Below are 20,001 nucleotides of genomic sequence, written 5' to 3' on the forward strand. Positions count from 1 at the left end.
AGGCTGAGGCAGGAGAATCGCTTGAACCCAGGAGGCAGAGGTTGCAGTGAGCCAAGATTGCGCCACTGCGTCTAGCCTGGGTGACAGAGCAAGACTCCATCTCAAATAATAATAATAATAATAATAATAATTTCCAAATTTAAAAGTTGTAAACTATCCGCTGTCACAGGTTAGTTTTAAGACCTGCTTTTTGTCCTTGAGAAAGGGGCATTACCTAATAAGGAATCTTGGAGGGAGGGTGAAGAGGCAAAGTCTGGGAAGCACACAGGGTGGGGAGCGCCTGCGTGTATTCACTTCAGGCTATAACTTTCCTAACAAAGAAAACTGCTGAGCCATTTCAGACCGCCTCCAGCCTGATGCAGTGATTGCTTTGCCCTTCAGGGCTGTAGGGCTTATGGAGCACAGCTCAGCACCAAGTGACCAAGCCACCTGGGTCACTACGCTGGTGGCTCTGAAGCCCAAGGCCTTCCCAGATCTGCAAGAGCTTCTGTAACTGATGAACAGTTTTACACTGTGCCATTGTAAGGACTCACAATCTATATAGGAGGGATGCCAAGTATTCACATGTGTTCAATAACGATTTACTTGGCTCCCCTAGGCCAGACACTTGTGTTAGTCACCAAGGATCCAGTAGTGAACACAACACAGTTGCTATCATTATGGGGCTAATGTTCTAGGGCAGGGATCCCTGGCCCATGGCCTGTTAGGAACCAGGCCACATAGCAGGAGGTGAGCGGTGGGTGAGCAAACAAACCTTCATGTGTGTTTATAGCTGTTCCTCATTGCTCACATTACCACCTGAGCTCCATCTCCTGTCAGACCAGTGATAGCATTAGATTCTCATAGAAGCGCAAACCTTATTGTGATCTGCGCCTGCGAGCAATCTAGGTTGTGCACTCCTTATGAGAATCTAATGCCTGATGATCTGTCAGTCTCCCAACACCCCCACATGGAACCATCTAGTTGCAGGAAAAAAAAACTCAGGGCTCCCACTGATTCTACATTATGGTGAGTTGTATAATTATTTCATTATATATTACAATGTAATAATAATAGAAATAAAGTGCACAATAAGTGTAATTTGTTTGAATCATCCTCAAACCATCCCTCCCCAACCCCACTGGGTCCATAGAAAAATTGTCTGCCACAAAACCAGTTACTGGTGCCAAAAAGAATGGTGACTGCTGTTCTAGGGGAAGGAGATAGACAATAAACAAATAAACACAGTAATCTACAGCACAGCTTCCCATAGTGAGAGACACCAACATGCAGAGTGGGGTAGAAGGATGGGAGCTGCTCTGGGTCAGGCGGTCAGGGGCAGTCTCTGGAGAGCCAACCTTTGACCAGAGAGTCCTGACTTCAGAGGGTGCAAGCCTTGGGGCTACCTGGGGCAGAGCATCTCAGAGGGAGCCGCTCGTCCAGTGTTTAGCAGAAGGAAGAATCCGGCAGGGAGCACCATGAGGTCTAAAAAGCAGCTGCTATCTATTAAGTGCTTACTATGTATCAAGCACTTTGCACGCCTCTTATGCTGCATACAAACATGGCCTCATTTAACTGTTATAACAGTCCTGTGACATAAATCCAACAGTTTCCATTTTATAGATGATGAAACAGAGGCTGACAGATAACCTAGTCTGCCTCAGAGCAAGTTTGTCTAACCAGCAGCCCAGGATGACTTTGAATGCAGCCCAACACAAATTCGTAAACTTTAAGACATTATGAGATTATTTTGCGATTTTGTTTTTTTTAGCTCATCAGCTATCGTTAGTATATGTTATGTGTGGCCCTAAACAATTCTTCTTCTTCCAAGGTGGCCCAGGGAAGCCAAAAGATTGGACACCCCTGTCACAGAGTTAGGAAATGGCAGAGCTGAGACTTGAGCCTGCATCTAGTCTGTGTCCAAAACCCCCTGTTCCCAACCTCCTCCAAGACCTACTGCTTCCCGCTGCTGTAGTGGGAGAGTGCTCACAGGCTCACAGCACTTCATGTGGAGGAAAGGATACTTTCAAGATCTAGTTTGCCTGAAAGAAGCTTTGCTCATCACGAAAACCCACTTTCTTTTGTGACTGTTTTCTCTCTCTTGCTTGGAAACATTGTCCAGCCAAAGCTGCTCCTCTGGGTGGCTTCCTGAGTCTTTGTGGCTTCATTGTTTTATGTGGTGAATGCTGTTGCCACCAGGATGCCCACGAAGTCTGCTTGGGTCCCCAGCTTTATTTCAGGGCTTCTTGGGGCTGCCAAAAAGTTGTGCAATTCTTTCAAGGCCCTGGCACCGGGAACTCACACTTGTAAGGCTGCTTCATTCTTATGTCAGCTCTGAGACCAGAAAGGACTCTCCAAGGGTAGCCACCTCGGTGCATGCTTCATCCCCAGAACCACATGGGCACAGTGTGGTGCAGAAGAAAGAGCAGCAGTTTGGAATCAGTCAGTTTACACATTTGCAGAGTCTGGTAAAAAAAAAAAAAAAACAAGAAGACAAAGTAACCAAACTGCACAATCCTGAGCAAATAAGCCAGCAGTCCTCCAAGCCTCAGGGTCCTCATTGTAACAATAGGAGCAGTCTCGCTAACCTCCGTCCACTGTTTTCAGCTGCGATGACACCTCCCATGAGAATATGCTTCTTGCAAAGGATCTCCTTCATCTCTCCCTAGAAGAGAGGAGGAAACAAGATGAAATGCAAGGTGCAAAGCCCAGTGCCTATCTGCTGGATGTGAAATGTCCGCATGCTGTAAAATCACTCTGGGATTTACCCATGCTCTAACAGTGGTTGTGTATGTTGACTATTCTCTGTCCTCAGCCAGCCTACTGGAGGCAAAGTACAGTGATTGGAGGGCATCTCTGCAGGCAGAAGTAGCACTGAAGGCACCTGGAATGAAGATGAGTGGGAAACATCTCAGTAAACACAGCACTATTCACGATAGCCAAGATGTGGAAACAACCTAAGTGCCCATTGATGAATGAATGGATAAATAAACTGTGATATATATATATATGTACATATGTATGTATTACAATATACCTACAATGGAATACTATTCAGCCTTTAAAAAGGACATTCTGCTATTTGCTACAACATGAATGAACCTGGAGTACTTTACGCTAAAAAGTAAGCCAGATACAGAAAGAAAATAACTGCATGATCTCACTTGTATGTGGAATCTAACAAAAAATCTAATACACAGAAACAGAGGAGAACAGTGGTTACCAAGGATGGGGAGGGGAAAGAAATGGGGAGTTTGTCAAAAGGTACAAAGCTATGTGGGAAGGATAAATGTAAAAATCCAACATACAGCAGGAGGACTATAATTAATAATACCGTGTTGTATATTGAAAAGTTGTGAAGAGACTAGATTTTAGGTGCTCTTACTAAAAACGGGGTAACTAGAGAAGGTAGGGAAGGTGATGAACATGTTAATTTGCTTACCTGTAATAATCGTTTCACTATGTATATCAAAATATCATGTTGTATACCTTAAATATATACAATAGAAAATAAATAATAAAATCAACACAGATTAAAAAAGAAAAACAACTCAAGATACAAATGTACATATGGGTGGCTGTAGATGTAAATCACTGGCTAAGGCATGGATTCTGAGCCAATCCTTTTGAGTTCAGATCGTGGCTCTGCCACTTTCTCACTGTATGATCTTTAGTGACAGCATCTTTTTTCATGGCTTAGGAATTTTTTAAAGTCCCAAATTAGGTAGTTTTAGCTGGTAGATCCTCGGATATGTCTTGTTCCTCTTCTTCACTCTTTGTAAACAGGGGATAATAATACCACCTTCCCCAGGGTTATTGTGAGATTTAATAATATGGACACACAGAGAGAGGGAAAAAGGACACACAGAGCAGGTGGAACAGTCCCTGACAAGCAACATTCAAGTGTTGACTATTATTATTATTAGGGAAGGGCCAGGTAAATGCTGGTGCTTGACACTTGCTTCCTTTAAAAAGAGAAAAGAAACAAGACATAGCCAACATCTGCCAGCTTAAACCACCTAATTTAGGGTAAAAAAATTCCAGACGATGAAAAACATGCTGCCACTTAATTATTCAGGGAATGGCTTTTCTCTAGGCAAGGCAATCTGAAATGTGTCCTGGCAAATCAACTCCTTGGCTAAAGACACATAGTGGCTCTTGGTTGGGCGTGGATTAAAGCGCAGCTCCTCCCGCTCTCCAAACTCAGAAAGGAGGAGGAATGTTAAGTGTGGCTGCATTGTCATTAATTAATTTCTCAAGGGTTGCAGTGATCAGGAAGCTCATTAATGTGTTTTAGCTTGCCTTTCATTTAGAGAATGAGTAGGAAATGTAAATGGAGTGCACTTAGAAACCTTAAAAATCTTTCAGTGCTGTAGTGGGAGGGGAGAAACCATGGTATGTCTCTAAGGAAAAGAAAAAACCCACAAGGGCTTCCTTAATCACATGAAAGAGAAGCAATTCTAACTGAACAGCAGCAGAGGCTCCCTGTGGCGTTTCAAAATATTATCATTTGGACTTGGTTGTTCCTGTACTCTTGTGTCATGTTTAAAGATGCCATGCTCCATCCGTATTTATATTTCTCCCAGCAGGGAGCATAATCCTGAATGGCAGATTCCAGGGGCGACGGCTCGGCGGGGCCATTCCACAGGTGCCTGCCGGGAGCTCCCTGGAGTATACAGGAGCAAAGGCCGCATAGAGGAAATCAGATCTCCACGGCTCCCCCTAGCGGAGGCTCTGCTGTCGGGCCAGGTTGGGGGCGAGGCACCAGCGACTTCTCTAATTCTTTAAGGCCAACCTAGGGCCATACCTGTTCTCCTTCATTCTGCTCTTGACCGCCCCCGAGAAGGTGCCTGAAATTGAGCTCATTCCTTCTCCTCTGTGAAGTCAGCATGTTTCAGAGGCCTCCTTTCATAGACGTGGACCAATTCTTCCCTTGCAATTCCTGTTAAATGTATACATAAAGCACTTAGAAGAGGAGGCAGTGTTCTATCATTCTCATTGTGATTGTTAGTGCTAGCTACTGGCAGATAGTGGGCCACCCGGTTTTGGGGGGTGTTTACCCCTCCAGTTTTCACACGGGGCTTCCTGACAACGATCACTAACCAATTCGTCACACGACCAGCCATAGCATCTTGGGTTGTGACTCAAACCTCCCTCTGTCCTATGTCCACATCCTTATCTTTGGTAGACGCAGGTCTCACTTTTACTCTCCCCTCGATGTGGGAGGGAGGGGCTGGGCCTGAGTCCACACACACCCTCTCCAGTAGGACATGTCTCTGGTGCGCATGGACATGAGCCCACAGGAAGCCAAGTTTCTTCTGACCGGAAAAGGGAAGCCAGGTAATCTGTGTCTCTCCCTCCTCCCCAGGGAACAAACACTTAAGTCACTTAACACTTATCCTGCCCCATCTTACCCCACCCCCACGTCTCCCAGGGGACCTTGCATACATGACCCTCTCCTATGACCCCAACCAAACTTTCCTCTTCAGCTCAGTTCAACAAATATCTATTGAACACCTACTATGTGCCAAGCCCTATGCCAGGTGCTGGGGATCCAAAATGAAAAAGACATGTTTCCACTCTTAAGGAGCAGACTAGGGAGTAAGTCATACCCAGAGGCATTATTCCAACAAATGGAAGTACAGAGGGGGCTGGAACTCAGCCTAGGCCTCCTGGAAAGGAAGGAAGCCTGAGGTTGGCCTTGGCAGACATGTGGCAGGTTCCCCAGGACTGGAGAGTGGTGGGCATGGGACACCGTGGCACGAGCCTCCAAGGGAGCACAGTGCTTGGTGCACAGTAGGTGGTCAGCACACATACTGAGCTGATGGATGGAGCAGGTAGCCAGCAGTCAGTGCTACCAGTGCCTGTGGGGGTTGATGGCACTGAAGAGGGTCTGAAGCCCGAAGCTGAGGAGAGCCTTGAGTGCCAGGCTCTTAATTTATAAGACCTTACCCTACAAGAGTTTGAAGCAAAAGAGTGACATAGTCAGCTTCACATCTTCTTTGCTCATTATTCCACTACCCTAAGGAAGCCTCCTGAGAACTCTGAAGAGTTGCCCTCTAAGATCACAGTCTCATACCAGCCATATTATAACCATGGTGCTCCTTCAGCCAACAAATGGGCTAACTAGACAGCTAATCTTGAGATACTTGGTCGGAAGTTTACAGGGTGAAATGTTCAGTCTCTACCTTAGTTCCTAATCTGTAAACAGACCTTTTGAACTCTATTGAAAAGCTTTCTCCACAAACCTTGCCTACAAACAGGAGTTTATTCCCACCTCCTGCCCTTAACTGCTACAGTGCACTCTTACCATCATGAACACACCTCTGCACATCCCAGTACCCAGTCCTATTTGTACACTTATGGACCAGTATCATAATATGACATCCTGGATCAACTTCTGAAATGCAGTAAGCAACATGTTACAGCACAGGAAAGAATCAACTTCAGGCTTGGGCACAAGGTAGGCCAAGGCTGACATTCAAAAGAGGGGTGTCTATTGTAAAGTCTGGTTTTAAACCTGGATCATGCCTCACTCTTTGAGATTTCTGCTACATTTTAATTTTTCTGAAGATTGAATAAAATAATGAGTAAAGTGCTTAAAAGTGCCCTACCTATATAGTAAGTTCTCAATAATATTGTCTATGTTCATTATGATTAACAGGATAGTTCTGCCAAAGATTCAGGTTATTTATACCTCTGAGGATAGAGAGAAATTTATCTAGTGTGAGAAATGAATTTGGCAGTTTTTAATGTTAATTACTTTGGTATTATTCTTTCATGTTTTGCGTTTATATCTTGGCCGCCTAATTAGACTGTTAGGACTTTGAAGACAGGGATCTTGTTAGATTTGTATGTTTATATCCTTCAAAGAATCCAGCACTATTTCTAGTATGTCATAGATATTCAATAAATAGATCTAGATTAACTCAATGTTAGAAGGGCTCTATAAGTATTAAAGTGTTAATCATCACAATACTCAGCAAGTGATAATCTGCCCCACAATCCTTGTCTTTGCCACCACATCAGGAAAATGGGCAAGACATAGGTTCATGAGGTGGGTAATGAGCCCAAAGGACTGTAGACTACACTGTCTGACTGGTTCACACACCCCAGCTAATCACTGGATCTCTGCTTCCCACTATACACTGGCCCAGGAAACCTCGTGAACTTCTCTGACCTCCAGGCTCCATGGTTCCAGATGCAGCACCGGTTCCCCAGGCATTTATTATGCTAAGGTGCATATGACTCTTCCAAAGGTCAGGAGAGGCCCTGGAGAGCCGGCCCCCTTCTTGGGTATCACTTGCAACAAGTTGGGGCAGACTACATTGGCTTCTTCCTCACGGTCAAATAATAGGCCATTCAGTCTTGGGGAGAAAAATGAATCAGCAACCCCAGGGCCATTCCAGTGGCCCTGAAAGCTGCCAGCTGGACAGCCCATTTCAAACAACCAATTAGTATGAGCACCACAAGTTGATTTGAGCAAATCCAGGCACCTCTCTGCAAGTACGAGACGGGCCTGCTGTCTGCATGGAAAATGAAGTTGTTTCACCTTCCATGGCATTGTTCCACTCCAAGGAACAAGCTTTATTTATCTCAAAACTTAGCTTCTGTTGACTTGCCAGATGAAAAATGATGTGAAGTTACTGAAATCATCTGCTAAGGGAAATGAATCCAAGCATGGTGAAAGATGTTTTGCTGCTTTTTCAAAGCACATCAGTCAGCTTGTCACGAGCAAAATAGAATTTTGCTACCAGGTAAAGACAATAATTATTTCAATTAGCAACTGAATTAGATGTAGAAAGTAATGAGGAATAAAGATGCTGAACTAAGTTCAGTAACTCACCACATATGCTTCTCTTTCTTGTTCTAGCTAAAGTAGCAGTAAACAGAGTGAATTCAGCTGTGGGATGATAGGAGCCTTTCCCCGCCAGTGGACTGAGTCTCAATTTATCATTCACTGCCTGATGAAGAGGCAGCATAGCAAACATGAGATGCCAACAGTATTCAGCCTATGCTCAGTTCAGCACCACCCTTGGTGCACAGTGACCCTTGTGGAAAATGGGAAATTATGAAGTTCTATGGTAATTAGTGAAACAATAATTTAAAGATATTTTCAGCTCCACTGCTGAAATAAAATAAGGAAATTCCAAGGATCTAGAGTATTTTTATTCAGCATCTTCTGAGACCATTCTTTTGATTTCACTCATATGCGTTTCTGGAATGGGAAGCAGGAAAAGAGAAGGGGAGAGAGTGCAAGAACTGGGGCTTCCTTATTCTGGGAAGACTTTGACCAAACTAGGCTAATATGGCAGAAAGAAACTGACACAGCTGATGGTCTTTTTGCAGTGTTTAGCACACCTGAAGTTTCTGCTTTGATTAGCACCCCTCCGTGTTATCTGAAAAGTCTATCACTAAGCAAAAACTGACAGTACTTCAAGTAGTAATTGACAAATTTGTGATCAGAGTGGGAGCTTTAACTTGTCTTTCTTAGTAATTGATAGATCGAACAGCCAAAACATTCAGTAAAGTTATAAAGATTTGAACAAGGTGATTAACAAGTTTGATATAAAAGACTTATGTAGAGCACTGCACTCAACCACTGAGGAATAAACATTCTTTTGAAAAATCACGTTACCTTTACAAAAACTAATTGTGAATTAGGGCATAAAGCAAATATAAAATCTTAACCAATTCACAGAATAAGTATCATAAGACCACAACACAATTAAGTTAGAAACAAGTTAAAATTATAATTAAAAATCTTCGTACATTTAGAAATTTAAAACACATCACTTAAAAATCCATAGAGACAGAAAGCAGACTGGTGGTTACAAGGGGCTGGGAGGAGAGGGGAATTACTGCTTAATGAGTAGAGGGTTTTCTTTTGGCGTGATGAAAATGTGTTAGAACTGGATAGAGGTGGTAGTTACATAACATTGTGAATGTACTAAATGCCACTAAAGTGTGAACTGTATATTTTAATACGGTTGGCTTTATGCTATGTACTATGATACTGGATTTCTCCCTTATACCATTTATAAAATAAAGTCCAGGTAAAATGAAGGCTTAAATGTAAATTTCACCTCAACAAAAACAAAAGTGCTCATGTCTCTGTGTTTAAACTCTTTTTTTTTTTTTTTTTTTTTTTTGATGGAGTCTCTCTCTGTCACCCAGGCTGGAGTGCAGTAGCATGGTCTCAGCTCACTGCAACCTCTGCCTCCTGGGTTCAAGCGATTCTCCTGCCTCAGCCTCCCGAGTAGCTGGGATTACAAGTGTGCACCACCATGTCTGGCTAACTTTTGTATTTTTAGTAGGGACGCGGTTCACCATGTTAGCCAGGCTGGTCTCCAACTTCTGACTTCGTGATCCACCCACCTCGGTCTCCCAAAGTGCTGGGATTACAGGCATGAGCCACCGTGCCCGACTTCTGTGTTTAAATTCTAATGTGTGGATGCACAGGTGTGTATAGTTTATAAAAGTTTTTCAAACTATTCACTTATAACACATACACTTTTCTGTATTAAATGTGTATATTTACATTTTCTATATTATGCTTCAAATAGAGAGTTTTAAAATTAAAAGAAAACGTATTACTTAACTCACGGGTCAAAAAGAAGTTGTACAGCAAAATATAAAAAACTAAGAACTGTATGACAACTACACTAAAAATGTGCAGTTTACAGTGCATTTATTCAGACCAAGTGATGCAGGTGAGAAATCAGCTGTGGTAGAGGACAGCAATGGGTTCTCCTAAGTATGTATAAATACAAATGTATAGGTTTGAATGTTTATTTGGGAAAAAAATGCTACTTTAAACTTAAAATTAATAAGCTAAGCATCAAACATAAGAAAGTAGAAAGAAAATAGAAAATTCCCAAAGAAAATAAAAAGAAGGAAATAACCTTAAATTAGATAACAGATACAATAAGGACAATCAACAAAGCCAAAAATTAACACTTTGAAGAGACTAACTTCTGGAAAGACTGTATAAGGAAACTAAAAATATATGTAAAGAGATAAGGCACAAATAATATTAGCAGGGAAAGTAGAATACAAATGATCAAAAAGATAATAGAAATATAAAATGAAAAACCTTATCCAATAAGTTTGAAAATGTTCATTAAATGGACAAATTCCTAGAAAAATATAATTTGCCGAAACTGACCAAAAAAGAAATAGAAAGCCTGCATAATCAGCGGTAAAAATCTTCCCACAAGATAAATCCTAAGCTTAGAGAGTTTTATTTGTGAGTTTTACAAGGCATTTCAATTACAGCTGAAGATTATACCAGTATGTTAAAGAAGCAGGATTCATGGGATATAATCCAGAAAGTTATTAGTTTTGTCTCCTATGGCCCCTTGAAATCTTCTCATTGAAGGCAATCCTTCCCCCGTCATTGGATGAAAACTCAGGCAAGCCCTATATAAAATAACTATAAAATATTCACTTTTATAGTTGTTATTGAGTAATGGAAATGCCTTTATTCACTTTCAGACACAAACCCAGACTTAAATTAGTAACTTGACATAAAAAGACAGGCTTTCTTCCTTTTTTTTTTTGTAAATTATACTTTAAGTTCTGGGATACATGTGCAGAACGTGCAGGTTTGTTACATAGGTATACATGTGCCATAGTGGTTTGCTGCACCCATCAACCTGTCATCTACATTAGGTATTTCTCCTAAGGCAATTCCTCCCCTAGCCCTCCACCCCCCAGGAGGCACCAGTGTGTGATATTCCCCTTCCTGTGTCCATGTGTTCTCATTGTTCAACTCCCGAAAAGCCAGGCTTTCAATTTAAAAGTTAAGACTTCTCTTCACTCTACCTTCTTTTCCCCAGCTAAAGGCTGTGGCAGGGAGGCCACCTGTTTGGGGAAAAGACATAAAATACACGTCTTCCTTTTTTCTCTCTCACCTTGTCAATCACCCTCCCCTAGTCAAGGGACAGAAAACACACCAGTTATTTGGGAAAAAATTTAATATAAAGAATTATTAACTAGATGTAAAGCTACTAAACAGGTAATACAAGAGAGAAGAAGAGAATGCTAAGGTGTCATAAGCAATCATTTGAGGAAATGACTATCATTCCCAGGGCTGAAGAAATAAAAGGAAGAGATTGGAATTCTTGAAATCTAAAAGCTGAGACAAAGGATCCTGGTGAGCTGAAACCCTGACCCTGAGGAACGGGTGATGACTGACTGTCTCAACTCAGAAGAGCAGCCTGGGGAGGCTGGGGCCTGGACTCTGAAGAGGAGGCACTGGCCAGCACATAGTCATGTCTCAGGTTAAAGGGGTGAATGTGACAAGTCTGATCCTGCAAGTTTGGTAGAAATGGCAAACTGGATCAGCTGCTGCTATGGAAGGAACTACCACCAATGCAGTGAAGGTGCAGTGCTGGAGTGACACTCACAAGAACTATGAGCAGAAAGGAAGTCCACAGGAAGCAACCAGGAGGAGCACATTCCTTCTGCTCCTCTAGCCTTTGAGTTTCCCTCTAGCACCCCAGTTGGCAGACACCAACAGAGAATAGCTGGCAAAGCAGAAAAATGATTTCCAGGGTTCCTCCCCGAGCACCAAAAAGCAGGGAATAAAAGGGTGGAGTGAGCTGAAAGACAATTAATAACTCATACATCCCCATCCATTTACTGCTGTTTCTGATCCTCTTCAGGTTTGGGAGATGGGGAAGGAAGAGAGCAGAAAGTCCTCACTTAACTGATACTGGTTTAAGAGTGCCTTGCTCTCTCTGAATCAGCAAGGTATTTGAAGCTGATTCTTTCTCTCATGGAATGCTTTCATGTGTACTTTGGATAACCTATTTTCTTACCCTACCACTGCTGATTTTCTTTGATCTGAATGAATGCATTGTGTTTTGGAAGTTGCTTACTTACTACCCCTTACTGCCAAGGAAAGCAGTATCCAGCTCTAGCTCATGCTGTAATGAAACCCGTTCACCTCTCCAACTGACCTGACTCTGAGTTCATCTATGATGACCCAATTCCCGGCTTTTTGTGCATATCTAGCCACATACGAGCCAAGGAAACCATCGTACTGCTTTGTCCAGGCAAATTTGGAGATTACAAGCTGATTCAAGCCCAGCAGCATCTTTCTTTCAATCCATCACCAAACCAACTAGCCCATCCTTTTCTTGCCTTCTGTGTTCTAGATGGGAGCCAGACACAAGTCCACTGACCTGCCTAGGTGGAGAGGACACATGTGGAGCTTTCCGCGGAGAAAAATTGAATCAGTTCTCAGTTGGCTCAGTTAATACTAGCAATGCTTTCCAAAGAAATCTTCTTCAAATCTCCATTAAACTCAACTTTATAGACATTTATTTGCTTGAGAGGGCAAGAAGTTGTTAGTGTGAAGGAATGATTCCTGGATATTTCCTTTGGAAAGGCAATCTTGGTCTAACATTTCACTTTGGAAGTTTATATTTTTTGAATCTTGGTACTTCGATTGAAACTTGATTTAACATCCTTTTACATCATTCTTAAATTCTTCCTTTTCATCCTGAGATCAGTATAACATTATCCTAAAATCAAATTAAATAGTACTAGAAAGGAAAATTGTTGGCCAGTCTTATTCATAGGCAAAGTTGCCAAAATTCTAAGCAAACCATTATCAACCAAATACAGCAGGGTATGAAAAAAAAATCCATCACACTAAGTTGGGTTTATCCCAGGAATGCAAAGCTGGGTTAACATTATAAAATTAATTAATGCAATTCCTTATATTAACAGATTAGAGAAGGAAGACAATTTTATCATTTCTTTTTTTTTTTTTTTTTTTTTTTTAAGACAGTCTGTCTCTGTTACCCAGGCTGGAGTGCAGTGACATGATCTCTGCTCACTGCAACCTCTGCGTCCTGGGCTCAAGTGATTCTCCTGCGTCAGCCTCCTGAGTAGCTGGGATTACAGAGGTGCACCATCACATCAAGCTAATTTTTGTATTTTTAGTAGAGACAGGATTTCACCATGTTGACCAGGCTTGTCTCAGATTCCTGACCTCAGGTGATCTGCCAGCCTCAGCCTCCCAAAATGCTGGGATTACAGGTGTGAACCACCACACCCGGCTGACAATTTTACCATTTTAATATATGGCAAAAAGCATTTGAGAAAAAGCAACCTAATTTGTGATACAAACACTGAAAATTATAATTAAGAAGGTAACTCCTTTAACAGGATAAAGGTCAAAACCAAAAATTTATGGCAGACAGTCATTCTTAATAATAACACCTACAACTATTTCCTTTAAAATCAGGAACAAGTTGAGGATGCTCAATATTATCATTCTATTTAACATTATTCTACTGATTCTCATCAGTAAAATTTTAAAAAGGAAAATAAAAAGGTATACAAATTGGAAAGAAAAAATAAAATAATCATTATTAGCAGATAATACGATTGCCTATGGAGTATATTTTTTAAAATCTATAGTTAAATTATTAGAGTTAAAAAGAGAGTTTAAGTGTTGCAAGGTTGCTGGGTATACAAAAACCAATTGCACTTCCATAAAGCAGCCATAAAAATTGTAGTAATATAATTTTTAAAAGATACCATTACAATAGAAATAACACTATAATAAAATAAAAGCAAGACCTTTATGGAGAAGAATGTTATTGAAAAACATTAAAGAAGACCTAAAGTAATGGAGAGATGTACTGTTCCTAGGTAGAGAGATCCAATTTCATAAATATGCCAATTCTCCCTAAATACAATGCAATTCCATTCAATATCTCAGTTGTTTATCGTGAACCTTATTATCTGATTCTGAAATTTACATGGAAGAGTAAAAGCCTACAAATAGTCAAGATGCTTTTGAGGAATAACAACAAGGTATGTGTGTGTGCATGTGTGTGTGTGTGTGAGAGAGAGAGAGAGAGAGATGGGGTAGAGGTAGGGGTTGATCTGCAATTTGTGGCAAATCTATGTAATTCATGTGAGTCATGATAAATATATGTAAATAAGATAATGTGGTATTGGAAGAGGGATAAACAAATAGACCAGAGGAAAGAATAGTGACCCCCAAAATGAATCCATGAATATATGAAGACTTATCTAGAGGCATTGCATAGTGGCTGAGGTGTGGGACTGGGGTAGAAAGCATGGTAGAGAATGAAGTGTTCAATACATAGTAAGGGAAAAAGAGTTTATCCATATTGGAAAAAAATGATACTGGATTTCTCCCTTATACCATTTATAAAATGAAGTCCAGGTAAAATGAAGACTTAAATGTAAAAGGAAAAACTTTAACATGTTTAAATGTCAATATAGAAGAATATTTTTGTGACTTTGGCTGAGAGAGTATTTTCTAAACAACACTCAGAAAATACAAAGCATAAAAGAAAATATTGATAAATTAAAGAAATTCAAATAAAAGATTTCTAATTTTTATCTAAAGACACCATAAAGAAAGTAAAAGACCAGTCAAAAATCTAGAGGGCATATTTTTCATGCATGTAATTAATGAAAGATTAGTATTGAGAATCCATAAAGAATTCCTAAAAATTAGTAAGAAAAAAATACAAACAACCCAATAGAAAATGGCCAATAGGAATGAAAAGATTTTTCACAGCAAAGAAAACATAAATGGTAAATCAATATACAAAATGTATCTTAATTTCATAAGTAACCAAGAAAAAGAAAAATGAAACCACAGTGAGAGATAGTTTTATGCCCACCAGATTGGTACAAATGTAAAACCTGACAGTTTTAAGTGTTGACAAGTTTGTGGTACAACAAGGGCTCCTAAACGTGATAATGGGTGATGCAATCACTTTGCAAAACAATTTGACATGGGCTAGTATAGCTGAGACTGCGTGTCTCCTATGACTCCTAGGCATATGCCCTAGGAAAACTCTTGCACATGAGCACCAGGTAACAAGTTGGAGGCAGCACCGTATTAACAATAAACTGAACACAACCCAAGTGTTCACCAACTAGAGAATGGACAAATCAATGTGATTCTTCATAAAACAGCTATAGCAGTGAAAATAAATGAATGAGCAGTGAAATGGAATGTCAGATATAAAATGTTGAGAGGAAAATTCATGAAATATGATATTTTAATAAGCTTGCAAAACAAGCAAGGAATACAATATTTTTTTTATTGACACATATAAATGTGTAAGACTATCAACAACAGCAAAGGAATGATAAAGCCAACTTTAGGGTAATGGTTGTCTGTCAGGAAGGAGCCACTGGGCTGTGACTCATGAGGGTCTCACAGGTAATGTTGCCTGATAACATACAGGAGGCCCAGGTAACTTTGAATTTAAACAATGAATACATTTTTTAGTATAAGTATGTCCCAGATATTGCATGGAACATACTTATACTAAACAATCATGCATTGTTTATCTGAAACTCAAAGTTAGTTGGGCATCTTTTCTCACTGTTGTTTGTTTTTGGCTAAATTTGGCAACCCAACTCAGAGAGAGCTTCAGTGATATTTATAATATTCTATTTCTTATGTTGGGTGGTAGGTTCATGGCTGCTCATTGTATTATTTTATTTAAAAAGAAAACATTAAAGCAAATCTCATAGTTTATAATTCCACTTGGTGGATCCAAAGCTTTTGCTGAAAAAAATAAGCAGTAGCTGTAGATTAGACTGGAGTGTCAGTAGCTGATCATCCCTGGCCATGTGGGGATATGTCAAATGGTTTGTAGCTGGGCTTTCTTCTCTCTCTCTGTGCTGTGTTGGCCATCAACTCACCCCACTCTAATACTCGGGAGCTGCTGATGAAATACGCTCGGTCAGATACCCACTATCTACCTTTCACGGTGTCTGCAAGTGTGGGGTGTTATTCATTGTGGGATCTAGTTTAAGCTCGTGTTCCAAGCCATAAGAGACCTTTTAACCACGAAAGTCCCTCCTACCTGCCCAGCTCACATCCCTCAGAGAAAACATCAGAAAAGAAAACATGAACACCCAGGTGAAAGAGGCAATTAGTTGCAAAATCACTTGCCAGCCCCATGGGAAGGAGCTCCCTGGAGGGAGAAAAGCCTTTCTCAAAATTTACTTGATGTCAAGGCTCAAGACCTAAAGAATCTTCTTGAAGCAAGTACACAAGCAAAGGATAAAGACTTTGCAGAGGATATAAGGACCCAGCAACAACAGCAAGACATTCCAGCAGAGCACAAACAGCTAGCAGGGAGGCTATGGTCTGGTCAGCACATGCAGAAGAGGTTCAGACCAGATCTGTCTTTAAGCAAGCCCGAGGAGAGTGAACAGGCCTGTTGAGCCTGTGGTATTCCAGGTCTTAACCCAGTGACTGGCATAGAATTGTCCCCAGTAAATCTTTGTGGGAAGAATGCATGAAGCCACAGTGAATGAGAGAAAGAGCAAATGCAGCATTGAATGTTATTATCATTATCTGATCCTTCAAACGATGGAACCAAAAAGTCCTATCAGGATCTGCCAATTATTGTATATTTTTCATTGTCTATAGGTATGTACATTGTTTATTGTTCTTAACACAAGGTATGGGTTCATAAAGCCCCAGATTTAAAGAACCCTGGGTGAAATCCACATAACTTTTTCTTTTCTTTTCTTTTCTTTCTCTTTTGAGATGGAGTCTTGCTCTGTTGCCCAGGCTGGAGTGCAATGGGGTGATCTCATCTCACTGCAACCTCTGCCCTCCAAGGTTCAAGTGAGCCTCCTTAGTAGCTGGGATTACAGGCATGCACCATCACGCCCAGCTAATTTTTGTATTTTGAGTAGAGACAGGGTTTCACCATGTTGGCAGGCTGGTTGCCAACTCCTGACCTCAAGTGATCTGCCCATCTCGGCCTCCCAAAGTGCTGGGATTACAGGTGTGAGCCACTGCATTTGGCCGAAATCGGAATATCTATTATCTATTCCAGTCAGTACCTGGTGCCCAGAGTGGGCAGAACCAAGAAGCAGCCTCTAGCAGACACACCCTTAAAGAGGCCAGCTTCTGCCTGGGTTTGCTCTGTCATCCTGGGAGGTCTGTTTTCTACATGTTTGAGGGATGATAACTTCGGACACTTTTTCTTTTGACATGAGGTGTTGATGTACTGGCCTTCTGCATCAATCCTTGCATTTAATCATTTATCCAATTAATATTTATAAAGTATGTGCCAGGTACTGTGTGAAGTCCTGGAGATTTAAAGGTAGCATTTAATGAGCACTTACTTACTAAATGTCAGGCACAGTGTTAAGCTCATGACTTAAAGTGTCTAATTTGTAGCCCTAAGCAGTAGGCACAATTATTATCCTATTTTGCAGATGAGAAAACTCAGAGATGAATAAGACATGGTCAGTGGCTTCAAGAGGAAAGCCTCTCCTAATGAAGAGAGCTTCATTTGCAGTGCTATAGCTGTTTCATGAAGAATCACAATTGATTTGTCCATTCTCCAGTTGGTGAACACTTGGGTTGTGTTCAGTTTGTTGTTAATACAATGCTGCCTCCAATTTGTTACCTGGTACCATGTGCAAGAGTTTTCCTAGGGCATATTTCTAGGAGTCACAGGAGACGAGCAGTCTCACCTGTACTAGCTCTTGTCAAATTGTTTTGCAAAGTGATGGCATCACCCATTATCAGTGTTTAGGAGACTCCATTGTACCACAGCATTGCCATTTGCAACACATAGTTCTGAGGATTTTCCAAGGTACCTTAGGAACATAGTGTATGTTGCCAAAATATTAATATGTATTAATTAGATAATTAAGTATTAATTATCTATTGCTGCATAACAACTTAATCAGCAGCTTAAAAGAACATGCATTTATTTCCTCACAGTTTCAGTGGGTTAGGAGTCCAGGTATGTTTAGCTGGGTCCTGTGTGTCAGGGTCTCACCAGCAAGCTGCAATCAAGTGCCAGTCATGGCTGGGTTCTCATTCCTCAGCTTGCCTGGGGAAGAATATGCTTCCAAGCTCATGTGGTTGTTGACAGCATTCAGCACCTTGTGGCCTCAGATTCTTCCTGGCTGTCAGCTGTTGGCTGCTCTCAATTCCTTGCCACCTTTCCTCTCTGTGCTCACAATATGGCACAGGGTCTCCCAGCAAGGTGAATATTTAAGTTCTGTAAGCTTCTGTCTTGGGTAATACAACCCAGAACGGACATCCTATCACGTTTGGCATATTGTGTTAGTTGAAATTAAAGTCACACAGACAGGCCACATTCAAGGGAGAAAGGGCCTGACCAATCGACCAACTTGGGAGCAAATGGAGATTTTAGGACCAGCAACCACACAGAAGGAAACCAAGGATACAGACAGCAATAAATGGGAACTAAAGTACTAAAGCCAGAAACGGTTACCATTTCAAAATAATCATTCCGTGGTTATCTCTGTAGGAGCAGAGTTGGTTCCTCAATTGAACAGAAGAAACAGAAAATCAGATGTTTGCCTGGATGCCACACTCACCGTACTATCTTCGGGAGGAGAGGTAGGGATGAGCAGAAGTCAAGCTTTGATGGAATTCACGTTATCTGTTCAGTCACTACAAGCCTTTGGACCTGATGTTCCTTCATGTGCCAAGGAACACTTTGACTCAGAACAAAGGCACTCGCCACAAAGTTCATGGCCTTCTGCTGTTCTGACCACAGCATAGATCACCTTCACACCGTCCGGACAGTGCTTCATTTCTCCTGACCACCTCCCTTGGCCCTGTTCCTGAAGGATGGAATAATTAGAAAGTTTCTTTTATGTTGCTTCTATTCAATATGAGCTTTTTTGGTGCCCTTGAGTGGTTTTGAGGGCAGAAAATACTATTCAGAGGTTCATGTTGCTTTTTAAATTTGTTAAAGTTACAGATTAAGAAGCCCTATTTTTCCCAAAGCTTTTATGTTCTGCATAAAATCTTATTGTTTCTTGTATATTGTATATGGTCTGTCACATTTTCAAGAACTGTGTTAAGGGCCTTTGAATAATAGGTGATCCTATTTATAAGCTTAGCTAATTTAACATCCTCAAGCATTTTAAACTGAATTTATAAATCAATATATTCCATTTATTTTAAAATTACTTCAATTTTCTGATTAAACTAACATAATCTTTCTGAGTACTTAACACAGAATCCATCAAACTCATGAATAGGGTTAACTTTAAGTTCCTTTAAATATTTCAATGATCTATATAAACTTAGTAAAATTATAACTTTAAATCTAAATCAATTATTCACACATTATAAATTGGAATCTAAAATTGGTTCATTTTAATATTAGGCCAAATGTCTTAAACATTATATGCATGTGAGATACCAAATATGTTCTTCTATCTCACATAAAGTATTAATATACAACAGGTTAATTTTAAGGAAATTACACATCCATACTTGAACTGAAATCAGCCTAGGGTTGAGTGATACTTACCCACTGTACTGTATTAGTTTCTCTGGGCTGCTGTAACAAATCATCATAAACCTGGTGGCTTCAAACAACAGAAATTTATTCGCTCACCATTTTGGAGGCTGGGAGTCCGAAATCAAGTTGTCAGCAGGGCCATGACCCTCAGGAGTCTCTAGAGGGGAATCCCTCCCTGCCTCTTCCAGCTTTTGGTGGCTGTTGGCATTCCCGGGCTTCCTTGGCTTGTGGCCACATCACTGCTATCTCCAGCTTCATGTTCACAGCACCTTTGCCTTCACGAGTCTCCGCTTTTCTTATAAGGACAGTTGTCATTGGATTTAGGGCCCAGTCAGGTATTCCAGGATAATCTTATATTAAGATTCTTAACTTCATTACATCTGCAAAGATCAATTTTCCAAATAAAGTAACATGCACAAGTTCCAGGGATTTGGAGGTAAATTTTTTAGGGGCCACCATTCAACCCACTGCACCCACAAAAGAGCTAACTGTCATTCCCATGAGTCATGGTAACGCCCAGAGGTGGTGTCTGGGAAGCTGACTGCCTTCCTGCCAGCAATGCTGCTGGAACATGCTTAGTTCTATTTATAGTGGCGCTATCAATGCCCTTCAGATGATGTGTCTCACAGTCCATGTCCCCAAGTTCACATTCTACTTTACCGAGTTTCTTCATCTCTTCACAGAAGCCTGC

General features: G+C 40.9%; 1 long non-coding RNA gene across 2 annotated transcripts; it reads right to left on the reverse strand.

Moving 5' to 3' along the window:
• Positions 1–1,122: 1,122 nt before the first annotated feature.
• Positions 1,123–18,600, reverse strand: LOC115892220. Of its 2 annotated transcripts, none has more exons than XR_004052108.1 (3): positions 4,787–4,810; positions 2,568–2,644; positions 1,123–2,444 (listed from the first exon to the last, which is right to left on the reverse strand). It is a non-coding gene; the product is annotated as an uncharacterized LOC115892220 (long non-coding RNA). The 2 variants fall into 2 exon arrangements; XR_004052107.1 differs by lacking the exon at positions 1,123–2,444 and adding an exon at positions 18,373–18,600 and having other exon boundaries at positions 2,516–2,644; positions 4,787–4,921.
• Between the last annotated feature and the right edge of the window lie 1,401 nt (positions 18,601–20,001).

This window comes from Rhinopithecus roxellana, chromosome 12, assembly GCF_007565055.1.
Source record: "Rhinopithecus roxellana isolate Shanxi Qingling chromosome 12, ASM756505v1, whole genome shotgun sequence".
In the NCBI taxonomy this organism is placed as follows: domain Eukaryota; kingdom Metazoa; phylum Chordata; class Mammalia; order Primates; family Cercopithecidae; genus Rhinopithecus; species Rhinopithecus roxellana.